Here is a 22,035-nt window from a genome sequence, read left to right on the forward strand (position 1 = left end):
GGATTGCAAGCTTGTACAACCACTCTGGAAATCAGTCTGGTGGTTCCTCAGAAAACTTGGCATGACACTTCTGGAGGACCCTGTTATACCACTCCTGGCCATATACCCAGAGGATTCCCTGGCATGCAATAAGGACACATGCTCCACTATGTTCACAGCAGCCTTATTTATAATAGCAGGAAGATGGAAAGGACCCAGATGCCCCTCAATGGAGGAATGAATACAGAAAATGTGATATATTTACACAATGGAATACTACTCGGCAATTAAAAACAATGAATTCATGAAATTCATTAGGCAAATGGTTAGAACTGGAAAATATCATCCAAAGTGAGGTAACCCATTCGCAAAAGAACACACATGGAATGCAGTCACTGAGAAGTGGATATTAGCCCAAAAGCTCTGAATACCCAAGATGCAATTCACATATCAAATCATTCCCAAAAAGAAGGAAGGAGAAGGCCCTGGTCCTGGAAAGGCTTGATGCAGCAATATAGAGAATTACCAGGACAGAGAACTGGGAGGGGGTTGTTTGGGAAATGGGCAGAGGGAAGAGGGCTTATCTGAATTATGGGGGGTGGGGGAACCGGGAAAGGGGAAATCATTTGAATTACAGGTAAACAAAGAATATAGAAAATAAAAAAATAAAAAAATTAAGAAGTTATGCCAATTATGGTATACCTATACAAATTAAAACTGACAATGCTCCAGAGTATGTCACTAGTAAAATTTTTAAAAATTTACATATCAATATATAAAAAATATTACAGGTATACCAACAATCCTACAGAACAAATAGTTATTGAAAGGTCCAACTGTACTTTAAAAGAAATGCTTAGTAAACAGAAAGGACTATCAAAGAACCCAAAGATAGATTACAAAATTCTTTATTAACTTAAAATTACTTAAATGCTAATAATTAAAAACAATGGCCACTTAAGACACTGGATTATATTAAAAAACTGAATTATATCAGCCTGTTTATTTCAAAGATATATTAACCTCAAAATAGAGAGCATGAAATGTGTTACTCTGGGGAAGAAACTTTGTATATGTTCATACAGGAGAAGAAAAATTATAGATTCCATTCAAACTGATAAAAAAAAATCAGATTTGATAAAGGAAGACCCCATGAAGATCTTGACTCCAGATAGGAAAAAGGAAATAAAAAAAAAAAAAGAATCGGTAACATGATTTCCTCATCCCTCTACACGGATCAGCCCTGACACTGGCATGACATAAAAATGTCTCTAACAAGAACTTCAGCTAGACATAGCCAATGGATCTTATTGGCTACAGAGTCTGCAAGATTCATCATTCAATCCTTTTATATGGCAAGAATGAAGATTTAAATTGCAGTTTGGTTATATGGTCAAACTAGCTCATAAAGAATGACAGTTGTCTTTCACCTGCTCAAACAAGAAGCAAAAAATCATCTTTAACTGGTCTTTGTGTGCTGCACATTCCATACATTATATTAATATAGAAATATATATGACCTCTAAAAGCTTTACATTCACAAAAAAACAAACAAACAAACAAACAAACAAAAAAAAAAAAAAAAAACCACGAATACACTCCTGGCAAGATTCACCCTCAAGGATTCTGAGATGCTGAGACTTGCTATTCCACTTCCCTCCCTGATCCTATCTCAACTACATCGAAGCTGGTTTCTCTAAAGTCTTACTTCTGGGACAACTTCAGAACAGCTATCTCGCTTGGTCCAGCCTTTCAGAGGGTTCCAATTGGGACTTCTTTTAAGCCTGCACTTTCTCAGCATATGAGACTGGACAACAAATGCTACAGGTAGCTTTCTTAGGACTAACCACTTTTTAAATTATCTTGGGCCCCCAAAACAAATTCTATATGTAAAATCACCTGGAAGCAACTATAAGCGAACTTCACCTCATTCCCAAGAACTGGGGTAAAGGAATTTTCATCACTCAATAGATGTCAGATGTTTGTTGTCTTTTAAAGGGGGATGGTTATAAATAATTATGGTCTTGAACAGGGAGGAGACAAAATAGGAGGGTTAGATTCAGGGATTTATTTTTCCTTTCCTTTTCACTTTCTTTCTTTCTGGGATAAGGGAAAGGGTGTTGAAAAAGGTGGGGGAAAGAGAAGTATTATAAGAAGTTAGATATAGCCAGGAAGTTGTGGCAAATGCCTTTAATCATAGCACTTGGGATGCAGAAGCAGTCAGATTTCTGAGTTCTCAGCCAGCCTGGTCTATGGAGTGAGTTCCAGGACAGACAATTTTCCCAGGCTCTCTGTTTGGGATTTCTGGGTCACGCTAGTGAAAATTCCCAGTTTTGTAGTCCGGTCCCAAATTTATGGTCTTTCTCCACCCCAACTCCTCCCCAAAATGGATGCTAAGGAGGTAACAAGATTCTTCATTACTGAGAGCTGGAATGTAGGCTCACATTCGAGGCTTCCCAGTGCTGACAATCCACAGACACAGCCCTCACCCCCAAGTCACCATCTTGGACTCTCTCCTCCTTGGCAGAGCTTCTTTCTGTAACAGCTCTTTTGGAAAGTTGGAATCACAGATCCAAACATTCCTAGCACAGTCTTCGGATAAAGGGACCATTAAAGCCCTCTCCAGGCCAACTGTTCCCACTGGGAATGATGAATATCATAGTCACCTTCCTTCCCCAGAGCTGCTATGGTCTGCCTGCCTCCTCCAAGACCCACTTATGTTTCTGTTTCCACTGAGGTAGAGGGCATGGGTTCAGCTTCTGGAGATTCCACAACTACTCTCCTCTTCTTGGTTTTCCCACCCGCCTTGAGAAACCTTGCAGGAAACTTGCAGCTCAGGTGAAGGCATCAGCACAGACCCAGGAAGCGACTTTCTAAGTAGTAGTTGCCAAGAGAGAACAGGGCAGACAAGCCCATCAGCCAAATGTCAGAGCTGTTTACCTGAACCTGTGTGGGCGTGCCTTGTATGTTAAGGACTACATTACCCAGGAGCCTCTGGGAAACTATGGTAAGAAAAAAAGGACATTTTCACCCAGATCCACTATCAGGAATTATCAGGAATAGTGGACTTCATGGTTCAGAAGAGGTGCCTATCTACTAACCACAATGCAAAATTCCATTACCTTTCTCTCATGTGAACCCCCAAGTGTCCCAAAGTAGTATAGAACCTCAGAAGGAGCTCCAGTGTGTTCATCCTACAATCTCACCAAATATCTGTCACGGTGGGAGACATAGAGCCAGAGAAAATCTGTGTGATATCTGTTGTAGGGTAGTCACCAGAGAAGACTGCTCAGACACGGGTTTAAGCCAAGAAAAAGCCTTATTTGCCAGACTGCAACTACCCTTGGTGTTCAGGATCTCAGAGAAGCCCCACAAAATCCATGTCCTGGATTGATAAACTTCAGATAAGAACAATTAGCTAGAAGGCAGAACTACAGAAGCCAAAAGTTAAGTTTACTACATTTAGATACTTTCCCATGACAGATTAGCCTTTTGTTATAGGTTTGACAGATGGTGCTGTCTACATGCTGAGTTTTACAGCCTGAATAGTATTTCTGTCCAGGAGTCAGTTATGCTGAGATCTCAGAACATACTAAGGACTGGCGCCCCCTTCTGGCTGTAGGGCAGTGCAGGAAGCTGAATGCTTCATGTTTCCCAAAGCCTATGAACCATTTGCATCACTAGTGTATCTTCAAATTGAGCATTCTGGTTACAGCACACAGTGATTTTCAAGTTCATTTTGAAATAGAACTGAAAGGTCAATGCACCAATGAAAGGGGCTTAAAAAGAGAGAATGGGGATTAAAGGAGTGTGGCACTGTGCTGTGGGGGAAGGGGCGCCCAGGTGGGCCCCTGTCCAAGCACCTCTTCCCCCTGAGGGACCACACGCACACAGGCATGGTATAGAATGGAGTTTATTCAGGGCAGAGGTAGGGAGTTAGAGGCCAGCCATGACCACGTGGAGAGAGGGGGAGGGGAGGAGAGCCCAAGGGGCAGAGAGGTGAGAGTGGGATGAAAGAGAGCTAAGACAGAGAGAGGGGAGGAGGGGCAAGTAGCCCCTTTTATAGTGGGCCAGGTCTATGGGGCGGGGCATACTGGCTGTTGCCAGGTAAATGTAGGGTGGAGCTTAGACAGAATCCTACCAAGAACCAACCATTTTGGATCTCCATTGTAATTGGACGAAGCCACAAGAAACTATGTGGATTGACAAGAGACAAAAGTTATGTTGCATGTTGCCAATAATGTTTAGAAATAACTGGAATTTGAAATGAAAACAAATTACTTACTAAAATTGAAATAATTTTTTAAATGGTCAATTGAATAAAAAAATTCAAACTGAATGTGGTGGCACATGCCTTTAATCCCAGCACTCCAGAGGCAGAAACAGGCATTTGAAGCCAGCCTGGTCAACAGAGTGAATGCCAGGACAGCCAGAACTAAACAGAAAAACCCCTGTCTCAAAAGGGGAGGGGCAGTAGGGAGGAGGTGGGAGACATACTCAGGAGTCAAACAAAATCTAAACATATTAAAACAGTCCCTGCCCAGAGTTGATGATACATTACACATTATTAAGATGAAATTTTGACTATAAACTAAATATTCACTATAATCTAAATGGAAATGTTTCTGTTTGTAGAGTGAAAGACCTAAGGGCCTCACACTTACAGGGGATCCGCTTGTCTTCAACCTCTCAAGTGCTGGGATTAAAGGTGTGCACCACCAGGCCTAGCTCTTAATAACTTACTCCTAACAAATAATGAAGTGTCATTTTGAGGACTGTCTTATAAAGAAACTGTACCTGTAGCCTCTATTTGTGCATTCTTTCTTCCTCTTCGTTTATCATTTGGCCTGAAGGGAACCAAATGCCATTTGCAGGTTGGGCTGTAGAAGGAAACATGGGAATAATCTTGGAAACCAGGATACAGCTCAAGTGGAACTTGAGATAACTGTAGGCCTGAATATGATGTTAATAAAATGGTAATTAAGTTTTATTTTTAACTGTTTGCTTGAGACAGGGTCTCTCTACATAGCCCTGGCTATCCTAAAACTCACTGGTTTTACCGCCACGGAGATTTGCCAACCTCTTCTTCCTGAGTGTTGGATTAAAGGTGTGTACCACCAAGCATGCTCTGGAGGTAACTGAACTGTAAGTTAAAGAAGCTCTTGAGTAAATTGCATACAAAAATAATAATTTGAATTTTGTATAATCTTTAATCATACTAAGTGAGACAACCAAGTCTCAAAAGATCAGTCATGGTATACACTCACTGATAAGTAGATATTAGCCTAGAAATGTGGAATACCCAAGACATAATCCACACATCAAATGATGTCCAAGAGAAACGGAGGAGTGGCCCCTAGTTCTGGAAGGATTCAGTGCAGCAGTATAGGGGAATACCAGAACAGGGTAGTGGGAAGGGGTGGATGGGGGAATAGGTGGAGGGAAGAGGGTTTGTGGGACTTTTAGGGAGTGGAGAGGCAAAAAAAGGGGAATCATTTGAAATGTAAATAAAAAATAAATTGAATAAATGAAAAAAAGAAAAAAAAATGAAATGTCCTGCATTACTAAACCAATTCATACCAAACTTTTAAGTAAAGGAAGAGTCAATGTCCCAGAGAGCTTGCTAGCATTAACGGATGGTATGAATAATTCTCAGTAATATGTTCCTCCTTAATTATGCCGATAGCTGTAACAACATCTGAGTGAAATAGAGGCTGATCACCACTTAAATGGGTAGCAAAGATGCTCTTTTCCTACTCTGAATTCAGACTGATTCCCAGGAGAAGAGGAAACCTTCCACCAAGGAAGTCCCCTGAGCTGTGTGTGCTTCACTGTGTTTCCACCCTGACGGTCTCACTGGAGGAGGTGTCTGCCTTTCAAAGGTCAGCGGGTTACACTCTGAAGTATTGAAGTATTGTCAATTACACATATGTTAAACGATTAGTAACTGAGGAAAGAGAGCGGCTTAGTGGATAAGAACACCGGCTTCCCTCACCAAAGACCTGGGGCTCAGTTGCCATAATGCACATGGCACAACCAACCATCCTCAACTCCAGTCCCAGGGACCCAAGGTCATCTTCTGACATCTGCAGGCACAACGCTCATATTGTACACAAATATGCATACGCTCAAAACAATGACTCACATTAATCTAATGAGATGAACATATCTGAAGTTTTAAAGCAAAGCCACACAGTAGTAATACATGCCTTTAATCCCAGCACTTGGAAAACAGGGGTAGGCTGATCTCTGAATATAAAGCTTACCTGGTCTATAGAACAAATTCTAGGATACTCTGGATACACAGAGAAACCCAGTCTCAAAAAAATTAAATAATTAAAAAAAGATAAAGAAATTTGTTTTTAGGTAAAAGAAGAATAGGTTGGATATATTGAAATGACTTCAGAAAAGATATCGGGAATAAAAAACTTTTTTGAAACTGAACATGAACAAGGAATATATGAAAAACTGAAATGTTCAGTTGTGGCGTGCGAGGGACCAGTCTCTGCATGGGAGGGGGCTCTGAGGGAAGGGGTGTGTCTGGGAGCATCAAAAAGAACAACATGAAGTTAAATTGTGGAACCAAGCTGGCTTCCTAAGTTCTACTGAGTTGGGTTTCCAGACTGTTTTCTCTCTCTCTCTCTCTCTCTCTCTCTCTCTCTCTCTCTCTCTCTCTCTCTCTCTCTCTCTCTCTCTCTCCCACTCTCTCTCTGACAGCATTTTTGCTATTCTAAAATCCCTCTGGTTGAGACAGCTCTCTCTGCTACTAAAAGTCTAAAACCTATGTAGATAACTCATGACTTTTCTGGCTCTGGTCAGAAAAGCTGCTATAAAAATTATTGGAGCCGGACAGTGGTGGTGCTTCCCTTTAATCCCAGCACTTGGGAGGCAGAGGCAGGTGGATTTCTGAGTTTGAGGCCTGGTCTACAGAGTGAGTTCCAGGACAACCAGGGCTATACAGAAAAACCCTGTCTCAAAAACAAAACAAAAAGTTATTGGATCTTCTGACCAAGTCAGAAATTCTGTTAAGAAAAAATTCTTGAAGAACTCTGTTACTCTCCAAAGATTTCCAGATAGCTCTGACCTTGCTAGAGAAAAATTCTGAAGAACTGCTATCTCTTTTTGCTATCTCATCTCTTGCAGACCACAAACCCACTTTTTTATTTGCATATCAATTTGCTTATTTATTTCATGTTCCCTTTGATTATTTTATAAATCAGCAGCCCTTGACCCCAGCCCTTTGATTCTTAGGAGACAGAAAGCACACGTTTTTTTCTTAACATTGCAAAAGAATTCAGAGATTTGTCTGCCTATGTTAAGCACAGGTGATAGGCTAGTTGGGAAATTATCATTTCTACCACACCTGGGCCTAACCTTACTCTGTCCTAGGCTGACCTTGAACTCAGGAAGCTGGCTGCATTTGTATCTGCCTGCCTTATATCTTTCTGACAAGCTGGCTCATAAATGCAGCTGCCTTTTTCCCTTTAGATTAGTGAAGCCCTTTGTAATTTATATTACATCCTTATAGTTTACATAGTTTACAAATTATATATATCTCATATATTTAGAGTTATTTTCCACAGCCTTAAGGACATTTCCTGATGATCCCAGTGTTTACTATTTTGCTGAGACATTAGCCACACCTTAACCTCCTGGACTTGTGCTAGCTATCTGATTATTATGGAATCATTAACATTAACAGAGGACATTCCTCAGAGGAATATAAAATATGTTCATTATTACACAAACAAGTCTTCTGTCCACAGAAGCTATCAACACTCATGAAGGCTCACACAGGGGCCCTGTCCCAGCGGCAGGAGCCTATGCCTGCAGTGTCAGTACTGGAGAGGGTAAGCCATGAAGTCAGCCTGGTGTCCAAAACAAGATCCTGAGAAAGAAGAAAAGGAAAGGAAAGGAGGGAGGAAAGTAGAGAGGGAAGGAAGGAGAGAGAAAACCCTAAAAGAACTTTAAATTCAAAAGCCTACATCGGCAGACTTAGAATGTTAATAAAAGCATTCACCAACCCAACGTGAAAAGATCCACAAAATATCCATTTATGTATAGGTTGTACTTTAAACACACATTATCTCTTGATTTTCTTCTCTAACCAACTTTTGATTGACTGACACTGAAAGGTAGTTTTGTATAGCCGTTCCTATTATATATATATATATATATATATATATATATATATATATATATATATAGAGAGAGAGAGAGAGAGAGAGAGAGAGAGAGAGAAATAGAGATAGAGATAGATTAAAATATGCATGGAATGTGACTATGTCCAGATTCAAAAACTCATTTGGGGCCATGTGACCCAAAAGTTTGACTTTCACTAAGTGCCATACTGTAGCATCTGGCACTGACATGTGGAAATATTTGAAATATTTGGAATTTCTTATGGGGAAGGCACATACCTGAAGTTCATACTACAGCAAGTACTGTCTCAAGTTTGCCAAGCTTGGGTGCCCTTACCCACCATGCCATGGGTCCTGTATGAACCTTTGACACCTAAAAGTATATTATTCTCTTTTTGCTACTGCTGAGAAATTGATTTCATGCATGTTAGTCAAGCACTCTACCACAGAGCCTCATCCCCCAGCTGCACTGCTGCAGTATTGCTGACCTCATTAAAATATTCCTACAGTCTATTCTCTGGGAGCCTCACCAGAGGGCACTCTATGACCATTTTAGATAAATCTAAATCTCTTTCACTGTAAGACTGAGTACTGATCTTCATGTCAACTTAGTAAGGAGGCTTCTACCTCATTTTTTAACATAGTTTTTTTTAACTATTTCTAACCAATTGTGACTATAAATAGTCCAAAGGAAACTAAGTGATATGGATATATATATATATATATATATATATACATAAATATAATGTAAGTGAGATAGATAGATAGATAGATAGATAGATAGATAGATAGATATCCTTTGGACTCTATGAGACACTGTAAATTACTAACCAAAATATATGTATTCAGACATCATTTGATCAAATTATTAGGCATCTCCTCCCTCTAGTCAAACCTTGAAGAAAACAAGTGTAAGTTCCTGGTCCCAAAAGCCTAAGTTCCACTAAGGGAAACAAAAAACCTCAATATCTAGATGATGAGAGTGGTGAGTGGGGACTGCAGGATTAGAACTGCAATTTTAAGTAAGGTGGTCAAAGAAACCCACACTGAGGAGGTAATGGTTAGGTCAGAACATAAAGGAGGTGAAGTGAGCTAGGAGGATGGGTAAAGAAAGAGCAATCCACACCAGGAAAGCACATGGCAGTCACACATTCTAATCATAAACTAGCCTCACTCAGAGGAAGGGTCTGGGGTGGGCACATGGATCTCCCTGGGAGGGGGAGATAGAATGCATATTATGGATGAACTAGCACAGGTGGGAACAGGAGCAGGGTGGTCAGTGGGGAGGGGTAACAGAGATGGGGTAGAGGAAGAGGATTCAGGGAGAGACAGAATGGAGGGGCATTTTAGGAATGATATGGAAACCTGGTAAAGCGAACTTCCTAAAATATATGAAGGTAAACCTAAAGAGGTCTCCTAATAATAAGGGAGATGGTGTCCTAGCTGGAAATATCTCGTCATGCAACAAGGCTCCCAGTACTGGGACTAGGTTGCATTCATTTGAGTTGTTGGCCAAGGGAGTCCCACAGAAATCTCCAAACAATCCAGGTTGATGCTAAGACAAAAAGGCTCTCTGCATTAACAGTGGGCTGTCATTGCTGAGGAAAACACCCATGCAACCACTAAACATGGAGAAGTCAAACTGGGGCCTATGTGGAGCCTTCGTCCCTATGTTCTAGTTTCTTTGGTATGGAAGGTATACTCTGTAGGCTACCAAAAAAGAATGTAAACATCAACGCAGCAACAAAAACCTATGACCTACAATCTGTCCTGCCTGCAAAATGTGCTAGGGCGATGGTGGCACAGAACTGGTGGGAGTAGCCAGCCAATGTCTGATCTGGCTTAAAGCCTACTCCAAGGGAAGGAACCTATACCCAATATGGCTTAGGGAACCAAGAATTAGAAGCAAGATAGCCAGATACTTAGGGTAAAACCAAACACTACTACTCTAAAAAAATAAAATATCAATAAAAAGATTCTGAATGATAGCCTGCTTTGCCTATAGAAAGGTGCCTTATTCAGTTATCACCAGAGAAGCTTCCTCTGGCAGCAGATGGGAACAGATGCAGAGATCCACAGGCAGGCATTAGAGGGAGAGAGAGGCCAAAAGGGAGATCTCTATCAATCCCCCCCTCCCAGATCTCATCGAACTCACAGAAGAGGAAGCAGAAAGAGTGTTAGTGTCAGAAGGAATGGAGGACACCAGGAGAACAAGGCCCTCTGAATCAACTAAGCAAGGAGCTCATCAACATTGCAGCAGCAAGCACAGGGTCGACAGAGGTCTGCACCAGGTCTTCTGCACATATATTACAGCTTTCAGCCTAGTATTTCTATGAAACTCCTGAGTGTGAGAACAAGTGGGTCTCTGACTCTTGGCCTACTCTTGGGACTTCCTCTTGTTGGGTTGCGGTGTCTAAAGTCAATATGATAGCTTTTGCTTTATCTTATTATACCTTATTTTGTCATATTTGGCTGTTATCTCTTAGAAACCTGCTTTTTTGTCTAATGAGATACAAAAAGGAAGGGGAGCAGAAGGGGGAGGAGGACAGAAACTGGAGGGAGGGGTAGAGGGAGGAAAATATAATCAGGATATAGTGTATGAAAAAGAAACTGTTTCCAATGAATGTGAAAATGAAAAAAATAAATAAAACAGCCTCACTTACCAGCAGAATAAAAACAACTAACTTATGAGCAAATTTGGAGCATATATATCAAGCAGCCTGTGGCATAAACTCTAAACAGAGGTGTCATGGTTAATTAACATTGATTGTCATTTTGATGCACCTGGGAAGAGAGATGCTGAACTGAGGAAGGGCCTCAATCAAACTGCCCTGTGTGCCTGCCTGTGGGCATTTTCTCTGAGCCAATTAATGTAAGAGGGTCTAGTCCACAGTGAGGAGCTCTATTCCTGGTCAGATGGGCCTGGGCAATATGAGGAAAATACATGAATGTAACCCTGGACACAAGCCAGCAAGCAGCAGTCCTCTGAGGTCTCTGCTTCAGTTCCAGTTTCCTGGTTTCTGTCTGCCTTAAGTTCCTACCTTCTCTGCCTTTAGTTGGACTGAAACTTGTGAGAAAATTAATACTTTTCCTCCTCAGATTTGCTTTTAGCCATAATGTTTATCCAACGACAAAAACCAAACTAGAAGAAGCCTAAGTGAGAAATGTAATACTCCTCCCTTTGAGAGAATCAGCCCTTCCCACCCTGTTTTCTCTCTGGCACTTACACTCCTGGGCCTTGTGAGACAGCTACAGGACCTGGGAGCAACCTTGTACAATGTGTAGCCTCAGGATGAGAATCATGGACACCTTTACAAACTGCTGCAAATAGAATCAGGCTAGATCTGACTCCTAAGAGTCCTGGGCTTGCATTCACACTGTTTAGGTAGTTGTTACAACCTGAAGTTGTCAAAGAGAAGAGAAGAAATTAGTGGGTTCAAGAAGAAACTTAGGTCCAGTTTACACACGTAACAAATAGTTCAGGCTAGCCATTATAATCCCTGCTATCCACAGGAGAATATCCAAATCTCTGAACCCATCCATTCCCTGCTTAGGACTATCATTAGCTAGTCTGAACTGGTTGACTCATTTCAACTATTAACTCCATCCTCTGAGCAAAAAAGCATACATCCTACCTTTGGCATCATCAGAAAATGGCAAATGTGGGATGCCTACTGTTAAGTGACATGACTTTTCCTGAGGATACACAATACATGTCTGTTTATCCCAGAGAGGGAGCCCATGACATACTAAAGTACAGGTCACATCTAAGTTCAACTTGATGAATCAATGAGTCTTATTGAGGATTGCATACAGGAATATGAGTGAGAGGTAAGTAACAGGAAAAGAAATGACTCAAAAACCACCCCGGCTGGATGACAGTTTCTAAGAGCTAGGAACCTGGAGTTGATGTGCAGCCTGCAGGCAGCTGGACAAGATCCAGAGTGTCCCTTCCAGATGACTCATTTCGTCTAAACGTCTTCCAGGCAACTCTGAGGTTTTCTGCTTCTTCCAGACAGCTGGTCTGCTTTCAATCTTCTTTCAGCTTGGCGTATCTGAGATTTACTCTCAGTAGTTTTTATTGTTTACTTTGGGAGGAAGGGGGTCTGGTGAATATGATATGTTTCAGGGACTTCCTGAAACTATTTTGAGTTATTTACACATTTGTCTTACAGAGCTTCCCTTGCAGATGAAATGTTTAAATTTATGGAGAAACTCCTAGAACACACCTAACACACACATACACACACACACACACACAATATACAACTTTCTCATGCTGAATTTGGCGAGAGAATCTATATTTTAAAAAAACTTTCTACAGATGGGAAAGGCTAAAAACAAAAAAATATAAAGGGAGAAACCATCAGCGTAATGCAAGTACAGCATGGTTGATGACGAAAAATCCAATGACTCTACTCCTTTCTCCTACTAAGTCTCTCAAACAGCATCCTTCCTTTGCTCTTGGATGTGGTGAAGATCTTTTGAACTACCTGGGGCTCCAGAAGTCACATCCTAGCACCATGGAACTCAGAAGTCTCATGTCTCTTTAGCAGGCATTGTCTCTTTGTTTTGTTTAGTTTTGATTTGATTTTGAAACTGGGTTTCTCTGTGAAGCCCTGGATGTCCTGGATCTCTCTCTGTAGACCAGGCTAGCCTGAAACTAAGAGATCTGCCATGCACCACAACACTCAGCCCTAACATTTATTATTTCATGTGTACATAATAAGAGCTTAATGACCAATGACTGCATAAAGTTTGAAAAGGAGGGCTAAAGAGCAAACTCTGTGGTTAATAGCACTTGTCATTCCAAAGACCCAGATTCAGTTTCCAGCATCCACATGGTGGGTCACAACCATCTTTAACTCCAGTTCAAGGGAATCCAGTTCCTTTTTCTAACCTCCTCAATACTAAGCATTGACGTGATCCACATGGATGCATGCAGGCAAAACACTTACACTCAAAAAATAAGTCTTTCAAAGTTTTAATTAAAATGAAAATGATGGAAAAGACCCACTCAAGCTGCAGTGTGAACACTGGTGTGCAGTGTGACTTGGGTTATATGGATCACTAGTTTCATGCTAAGGTGGGGCTGATGCGCAGTGTTTGGTTCTGGTAAAGGCTCTTTTCCTCTTGTCAGTTACTGTGTTTCACCCCCATAGATGCCAATAGCAGGATGAAAGGGATCTGGACTTAGGGATTTTGAACCTGTTGACCCTAAACATCACTGTAGCTGTGTCCCTGTTGTGGCCAGAAATATATCCAAAGAGCATCACACACCTTCAAGGAGTGAATTGTGTCTGACAGACAAAGTCTGTTAGTAATGTCATGAAGGAGTAGCTATTCTGTAGGCAGTGGCAGATAAGGAAAGTGACATTGGAAAACAGCCAAGACTGAATTCAGAAACACATTCTTATGACTCCCTTCCCATGTGCATTCTGTGGTATCCCATGCTATTCTTATGAAGCCCAAGGCTCTTCTATCAGGTTCAGCATATCTGGTGCTGTGCTGAGGTCACTGATCCATTTGGAGTTGAATTTTGTGCCAGGTGATGAGTGTGTGTCTATTTGCATTCTTCTGCATGCAGCCATCCAGTTTAACCAGCACTAGTTTTGGAAGATGCTGTCTTTTTGCCAGTGTGTACTTCTGGTTTCTTTATCAAAAATCAACTGCCTATAGTGTTTGGACATTTGTATGGTCTTCAGAGAAGGTGGAGAATAGTCTTGAAAACATTGGCCCAGAAAAAGATTTTCTGAACAGATAGATCACCAATAGCATATCCAATAAGAACAACAATTAATAAATGGGATTCCATAAAACTGAGCAACTTCTACATTGCAAAGGACACCATCATTCAGACAAAGCACCAGGTTACAGAATGGGAAAAGAATTTTTTCTTTACCAATTACTATTCAACAAAGGACTAATATCTAAAATATACAAAAAAACTCAAAGAACTGAAAATCAAGAAAACAAATTACCCAATTATAAACATCAGGTTCAGATCTAAACAGAATTCTCAATAGAGGAAACACAAAAGGCTGAAAAACACTTAAAGGAAAGCTCAACAGCCTTTGTCATCAAGGAAACTAAAATCAAAATTACTTTGAGAGTTCATCTTGCACAGATCAGAACAGCCAAGATCAATAAAACAAAGGACAGCTCATGCAAGCAAGGATTTTGAATAAAGGGAACAATCTTCCATTGATGGTGGAAGTACAAACTTCTACAGCCACTGTGGAAATCAGTGTGATGGTTCCTCAGGAAGCCAGGACTTGACCTACCTCAATATCCAGCTATACCACTTGGGCATTTACCCAAAAGATGCTTCATCCTACTACAAGGAGACTTGCTCCACTGCTTAATTCAGAATATTATAAATTAAAAATAGCCTAGGTGTTCATCATTGGATAGAGAAATGGGTAAAGAAATATATAGTATATTTATGAAATGGACTATGAAATCATAAAATTTACCATACATATTATGTATTTACTGTGATATTTATGAAATGCATAAATAAATGGAGCTAGAAAAAGTTCATCTTGAGTGAGGTAACACAGACTCAAGAAGACAAATATTGTGTTTTCACTTCTATGTGGATGTCAGCCATTAAGTGTTTGATAAGCAAGCTACAATCCATATAACCAGAGAGGTTATATAGCAAGTAAGGGACTAGAAGGTTGGGAGGGATCTCCATAGGAAGGAGAAATAGAAAAGGTAGTTATAAATAGATGGAGTAAAGGTCTTGGAATGGGAACATCAAATGGGAATGCTGAGGGAGAAAATTTGGGGAAGGACAGCTAAAATGAAGAGCCATTTGAGTTGTCATATGGGAACCTAATACAGTAGAAGCTTCATAACATATATACATATACGAAGGATATCTAAATGAAATCCTCAAATAGCTAGATATCTCTTATCACCAAATGAAGCTTCCAGTAGTGGGAATGGCTTACATCCAATCAAGTTGTTGGCTAAAGAGGTCCCATGGAAGCCACCAAAAAACCCGGGCAATTCTGATGGTATTGCCCTATTGCTGAAGACAATACCTGCATACCAGGTGACAGCATATGTTGGGTGAGGATATGGAGAAAGAGGGACACTCCTCCACTGATGGTGGGATTTCAAACAGGTACAACCATTCTGGAAAGGAATTGGCCGTTCCTCAATAAATTGGAAACCTGAAGACCCATTTATCCTGCTCTTTTGTTTGGGGGGGTTGGGTTTTTTAAGACACGGATTCTCTGTATATAAATAAAAATAAAATAAATAAATTAATAAATTGGCATTTATATAATTGCATTATATACAAAAGGGGATATGAAATGGAAGTTTAAATTTAGTTGGAAGTTTTGGTGATTCCTATAGCAGGATAGATTAGCAGAGAACAGGATTCTCACTCACTCCATGTAACTGAGAGGGCATTAACCAGGTGCCATCCTCACAAGGAATTTATTCTTTAAAACTAACTTACCTGAACCCCTGAACAGAGAAGAATCACAAGGCAGGACACCTAAATTAAACTCCCACAGACCCCTGGGTAAGAAACGGCCTGAGGAACGGCTATAAAGAACAGGGAAGCTAGACATTGGCAAACCCAAACTGCATACAGCAGGAGGCTGAGCTCTGTCAGTGAAGTATAGCAGGAAAGACAGACCTAGGGTCACTCTGTGGCCAGGAACTGACCTCATCAACAGAAAAAATCCAAACAATGAGGTCAATGGGTGCATCAAATACTGGAGACAGCATTCTGTCTGAGATTCATGCTTATGGAGTCCAGAAATTCTGAAGCTCCAGAATACTTAACAGCCAAAGCTATTCACTGCTTCAACAGGGCGATTAAAGATTAGTGACTTCTGAAAGTACCAAGGCAGGTACACTTGGTCAGATCTCAGTGCTGCATTTGCTTTCCTCTCTCCCAACACGTTTAGGAGATGCCCTCCAGGGAGGACATTAGCCATCCTGAGGGCAGGAAATATGGCTGCCTTCCCACTCAAAAGGGCAGGAGAACTTGTTCAACTCACACACTGTAAAACTAAGAGTGGTTAGCAGAGAACCCTGGTGCTCAAACAAGGGAAATTATGAAGTGAAGGCCATTCTGGCAGACATCATATATTCTTGCCCTGCATAGGCTCAGACCCAGAAAGACCAAAGTCAACAGATTCAGCCACCCGCCCCAGCTCCCAGAAAGAAAACACTTCCACATTTAAGGTTTTTCTGTTTTTCTTCTCCCCCTTCTTGTACATTCCCTTTGTTCATCTTATTTTTTAACTGTAATTTCAGTGGTATTTTTACTTTATTGGCTTTTTAAAGCTTTCATTATCTTGTTTGTTTGTGTTTTTCTATTTGCCTTTTCTTTTCCTTTGGTCACCTGTGTCTGGTTCCCTTCCATCCCCATTTTTTAAGAAAAAGGAGGTTTATTTTGACTGATAATTTGAGGACACAACCCATCTGTATTAGGGAAAACGTAAAGAGGAGCAATATTGACTAGTCCAGTAGGTATACAAGGCTTCTTGCTAACATCTGCGCACATAAGTAAGTATAGAAAAGGAAAGGCCAATGCTCTTTCTCTTTATGCCATCTTACTCAGTCTGGACCCTCCGACCATAAAGGGTTTTCACACAAAGTCATCTCCTGTCTTCACACCTCAGACATGTCAGCTGCTACAAGACTTAAAATCCATTTGAAATGACAGTACAGATTAACCATCACATGCCTACCCCTTGTCTGCCCCACACCCAAATCCATCACTTTTAAATCAAGCATCTCTTGGATGGAGGTGCCCTGCATGAATGTGCAGTGCTGCTGCCTGAAGACACACAGAAAAATCTCTGGGGTTAGAGAGATGGGTTGCAGTCAAGAACACTGAATCCTCTTCCAAAAGAACCATCATGGGAACATCACCTACATGGTAACTTATAACCGTTTGTAATCCCAGTTCAAGGGGGAATCCAACACCCTCTTCTGACCTCCACAGACACAAGGCATATATGTGCTATATAGACATAAAAGCAGAAAAATCTCATTTATATAAATAAAAATTAAATAAATAAAAATTAAATAATAAAAGCAGAAAAATCTCATTTATATAAATAAAAATTAAATAATCTCATTTATATAAATGAAAATTTTATTTCATTTATATAAATTTTTATTTATATAAATGAAATAAAAATCTCATTTATATAAATAAAAATTAATTAATAATTTAATTTTGGGGAAAATTAAATTTCCCAAATTTAAAAATAACTCTTTACAATTTTTTTCATATATGTGTAAAATATGAAAGTACAAAGTCAACTGTGATAGGGGAAGAAGATTTTATAAAGGAAGAGAGTGAATCTAAAGAGAATGGAGAACATATGACATAAAAGCTGAGTGGGGAACTTTATTTGTGGGGGGCATGAGTGCATGCACACAAATGCATGTGCAGACATACTTGTTCCATGGCACATATATGGAGGACAGAGGGCAATTTTCAGATTTTGTTTTTGCCTTCCACCTTGTTAAGCTAAAGTGTCTTGTTTCCAATGCAGGCTAGCTCCAGTCTAGCTAGCCTCTCTCCTACCTCCAGGTCCCAGATCCCAGCAGGAGTGCAGGGGCTTATAGGTGCATGGTACTATATATGAATTTTTTACAAGACTTCAGAGACAGATCCAAAACCTCCTCCTGACAAGCACTTTGACCTACTAAGACATGTCCCTAGCCCCAGAATGGTAGACAATTTGGGAGATAGAATGTCCAACAAGATAAGGCATCCTGAGGAAGGACAGTGGGGGAATGGGGCATGAAAAACAAACAAAAACAAAAACAAAAACAAAATCACAATGAAAGATATCTTTTTGTATGTCAACAGAAAGCACAATTTAAAATAATAACAAAAGAGACACATTTTCTTTCTGTTCTTGGTTTTTTTTAATTCTTTCTTTCATTTTGGGTTTTTCAAGACAGGGTTTCTCTGTATAGCCCTAGCTTCCCTGAACTCACTCTGTATTCTAGGCAGGCCTCAAGTTCCGAAATCAGCATGCCTCTGCCTCCCAAGTGTTGGAATTAAAGCCATGCCCCACCACTGCCCAGCTCTTTTTTCTTTTCATATTGGACTTTCAAGGCAGGGTTTCTCTGTGTTGCACTCCTGGAACTTACTCTGTATACCAGGATGGCCTTGAACTCAGAGATCCACCTGTCTCTCCCTCCCAAGTGCTGGGATGAGTGGTGTGTGCCACTACACCAGGCTATTGTATTTGGATTACTATCTCTCCTCTCCTCTCCTGTTCTCTTCTCTTTTCTTCTCTTCACTTCCCTTAACTTCCCTTTGCTTCCCTTCTCTTCCCTTCTCTTCCCTTCCCCTCCCCTCTCTTCCCTTCCCTTTCTTCCCCCCCCCTCTCTCCTTCCCTCCCTCCCTCCCCCTACCCCACCCTCCCCCTACCCCACCCTCAACAGATGACAGATGCTAAAGAATCCCAAGATTCCATGTATTACTAGGGACAGAGACCAGAGTCAAGGTGGTACTGATCAGGAGGAAGATACTGGAGATGGATATGGGAAAGAGCTTATAAGGAGATAGGAGACTGATCCACTTGGAGTTGAGCTTACTAGGAGGAGACAGGAATGGATCGTTTTTTGCATTCTTCTGCATGCTGACCTCCAGTTGAATCCGCACCATTTGTTGAAAATGCTATCTTTTTTCCATTGGATGGTTTTAGCTCCTTTATTGAAGGAACATCAAGGGACCATAGGACTATGGGTTCATTTCTGGGTCTTCAGCTCTATTCCATTGATCTACCTGCCTGTCACTGTACCAATACCATGCAGTTTTTTAACACTATTGCTCTGTAGTACTGCTTGAGGTCAAGGATACTGATTCCCGGAGAAGTCCTTTTACCGTTGAGAATAGTTTTAGCTATCCTGGGTTTTTTGTTATCCAGATGAATTTGAGAATTGCTCTTTCTAATTCTATGAAAGACTTAGTTTGGATTTTGATGGGGATTGCATTGAATCTGTAGATTGCTTCTGGTAAGATGGACATTTTTACTATATTAATCCTGCCAATCCAAGAACATGGAAGATTTTTTCATCTTCTGAGGTCTTCTTCGATTTCTTTCTTCAAAGAGTTGAAGTTCCTGTCATACAGATCTATCACTTGTCTGGTTAGAGTCACACCAAGATACTTTAAATTTTTTAATGGTTATTGTGAAGGGTGTTATTTCCCTAATTTCTTTCTCAGCCTGTTTGTCCTTTGAGTATATAAAGGCTACTGATTTGCTTGAGTTAATTTTATATCCAGCCACATTGCTGAAGTTGTTTATCAGCTGCAGGAGTTCTCTGTTGGAGGTTTTTTGGAGGGGATCACTTACGTATACTATCATATCATCTGCAAATAGTGATAGTTTGACTTCTTCTTTTCCAATTCGTATCCTTTGACCTCCTTTTGTTATCTAATTGCTCTGGCTAGACCTTGAGAGAGGGCAGCATTGTCTAGTCCCTGATTTTAGGTGGGATTGTTTCAAGTTCTCTCCATTCAGTTTGATGTAGGCTACTGTTTTGCTGTATATTGCTTTTGTTATGTTTAGGTATGGGCCTTGAATTCCTGTTCTTTACAAGACCTTTAGCATGAAAGGGTGCTGAATTTTATCAAATGCTTTTTCAGCACCTAATGAAGTGACCATGTGTTTTTTTTTCTTTGAGTTTGTTTATGTAGTGGATTACATTGATGGATTTTGTATATTGAACCATCCCTGAATCCCTGGGATGAAGCCTACCTGATCATGGTGGATGATCATTTTGATGTGTTTTTGGGTTCAATTTGGCCAAACTTTTACTGAGTTTTTTCATCACTATTCATAAGGGATATTGGTCTAAGGTTTTCTTTTTTGTTGGATCTTTGTGTGGTTTTGGTATCAGAGTTGGGAAATGTTCCTTCTGTTTCTATTTTGTGGAATAGTTTGAAGGGTATTGGCATTAGGTCTCCTTTGAATGTCTGATAGAATTCTGCACTAAATCCATCTGGTCCTGTGCTTCTTTTGGTTGGGAGACTGTCAATGACCAGTTCTATTCTTTAGGGGTTATGGGACCGTTTAGATGGTCTATCAGATCCTGATTAAATTTTGGTAGTTGGTGTCTGTCTAGGAAATTGTCCATTTCATCCAGATGTTCCAGTTTTGCTGAGTTAGGCTTTTCTAGTAGGATATATGATAATTTTTTGGATTTCCTCACTTTCTGTTGTTATTTCACCCTTTTCATTTCTGATTTTGTTAATTTGGGTACTGTCTCTGTGCCCTCTGGTTAGTCTGGCTAAAGGTTTATCTATCTTGTTGATTTTCTCAAAGAACCAGCTCCTACTTTTGTTGATTCTTTGTATAGTTCTTTTTGTTTCAACTTGGTTGATTTCAGCCCTGAGTTTCATGATTTTCTGCCTTCTACTCATCTTGGGTGTATTAGCTTCTTTTTGTTCTAAAGCATTCAGGTGTTCTGTTAAACTGCTAGTGTATGCTCTGTCCAGCTTCTTTTTGTAGGCACTCAGAGCTATGAGTTTTCTTCTTAGGACTGCTTTCATTCTATCCCATAAATTTGGGTATGTTGTGCCTTTACTTTCATTAAATTCTAAAAAGTCTTTTATTTTTTCCTTATTTCTTCCTTGACCAAGCTGCCATTGAGTAGAGAATTGTTCAGTTTTCTTGTGTATGTGGCCTTTCTGTTGTTTTTGTTGCTATTGAAGACCACCCTTATTCCTTAGTGATCTGATAGGAGGCATGGACTTATTTTGATTTTCTTATATCTGTTGAGGTCTGTTTTGTGAACAATTATATGGTCTATTTTGAAGAAGGTACCATGAGATGCTGAGTAGAAGGTATATTCTTTTGATTAAGTATGAAATGTTCTATAGACATCTACTAAATCCATTTGGTCCAAAGCTTCTGTTAGTTTAACTGTGACTCCATTTTGGTTGTGCTTCCCTGACCTGTCCATTGAAGAGAGTGGGGTGTTTAATTCCCCACAATTATTGTGTGTGGTGCAATGTGTGCTTTAAGCTTTAGTAAGGTTTCCTTTACGAATGCAGGTGCCCTTGTATTTGGGGTATAGGTGTCCAAAATTGAGAGTTCTTCTTTGTAGATTCTTCCTCTGGTGAATATAAAGTCACCTTCTGTATCTTTTTTTGATGACTTTTGGCTGAAAGTCTATTTTATCTGATATTAGAATGGCCACTCCAGCTTGTTTCCCTCAACCATTTGCTTGGAGAACTGTTTTCCAGCCTTTTACACTTAGGTAGTGTTTATCTTTGACACTGAGATGCGTTTCCTGTCTGCAGGAAAATGTTGGGTCTTGTTTATGAATCCAGCCTGTTAGTCTATGTCTTTTTTATTGGGGAATTGACTACACTGATGTTAAGAGATATTAAGGAATAGTGATTGTTGCTTGCTGCTGTTTTTGATGTGATTTTTATGTTTGTGTGGTTATCATCTTTTGGGTGAGTTAAAAGAAGATTATTTTCTTGCTTTTTCTTTTTCTTTTTTTAATAATTAGATATTTTCTTTATTTATACTTCAAATGTTATCCCCTTTCTTGGTTTATCCTCTGAAAACATCCTATACCATTCCTCCTCTCTTTGCTCACCAACCCACCCACTCCCACTTCCCTGTCCTTACATTCCCCTACACTGGGGAATCAAGCCTTCACAGGACCAAGGGCCTCTTCTCCCTTTGATGTCCAGCAAGGCCATCTGCTGCTACATATGCAGCTGGAGCCATGGTACTCTTGTTGGTGTACCTCCATGTGCACCCTCCATGTGTACTCTTTGGTTGGTGGTTTAGTCACTGGGAGCTCTGGGGATACTGGTTGGTTCATATTTTTGTTCCTCCTATGGGGTTGCAAGCTCCTTCAGCTCCTTTGGTCTTTTCTCTAGCTCCTCCATTGG

General features: G+C 40.3%; 1 protein-coding gene and 1 long non-coding RNA gene across 5 annotated transcripts in view; one reads left to right on the top strand and one right to left on the bottom strand.

Moving 5' to 3' along the window:
• LOC127689375 (nucleolar and coiled-body phosphoprotein 1-like) overlaps nt 1-22,035 on the bottom strand; it is a 568,994-nt gene that overhangs the window by 440,418 nt on the left and 106,541 nt on the right. Inside the window, exon 1 of one of the 2 annotated variants that reach the window (XM_052188987.1) lies at nt 4,777-4,842. The exons of the other annotated variant lie outside the window; for it this stretch is intronic. The gene's annotated coding sequence lies outside the window, so the exon portion shown is untranslated. Of the gene's footprint in view, nt 1-4,776; nt 4,843-22,035 lie in introns of those variants that run through there. 2 annotated transcript variants of the gene reach the window in all.
• LOC127689380 (uncharacterized) overlaps nt 1-22,035 on the top strand; it is a 211,744-nt gene that overhangs the window by 165,729 nt on the left and 23,980 nt on the right. The window lies entirely within an intron of this gene.

Source organism: Apodemus sylvaticus, chromosome 7, assembly GCF_947179515.1.
Source record: "Apodemus sylvaticus chromosome 7, mApoSyl1.1, whole genome shotgun sequence".
Lineage (NCBI taxonomy): Eukaryota > Metazoa > Chordata > Mammalia > Rodentia > Muridae > Apodemus > Apodemus sylvaticus.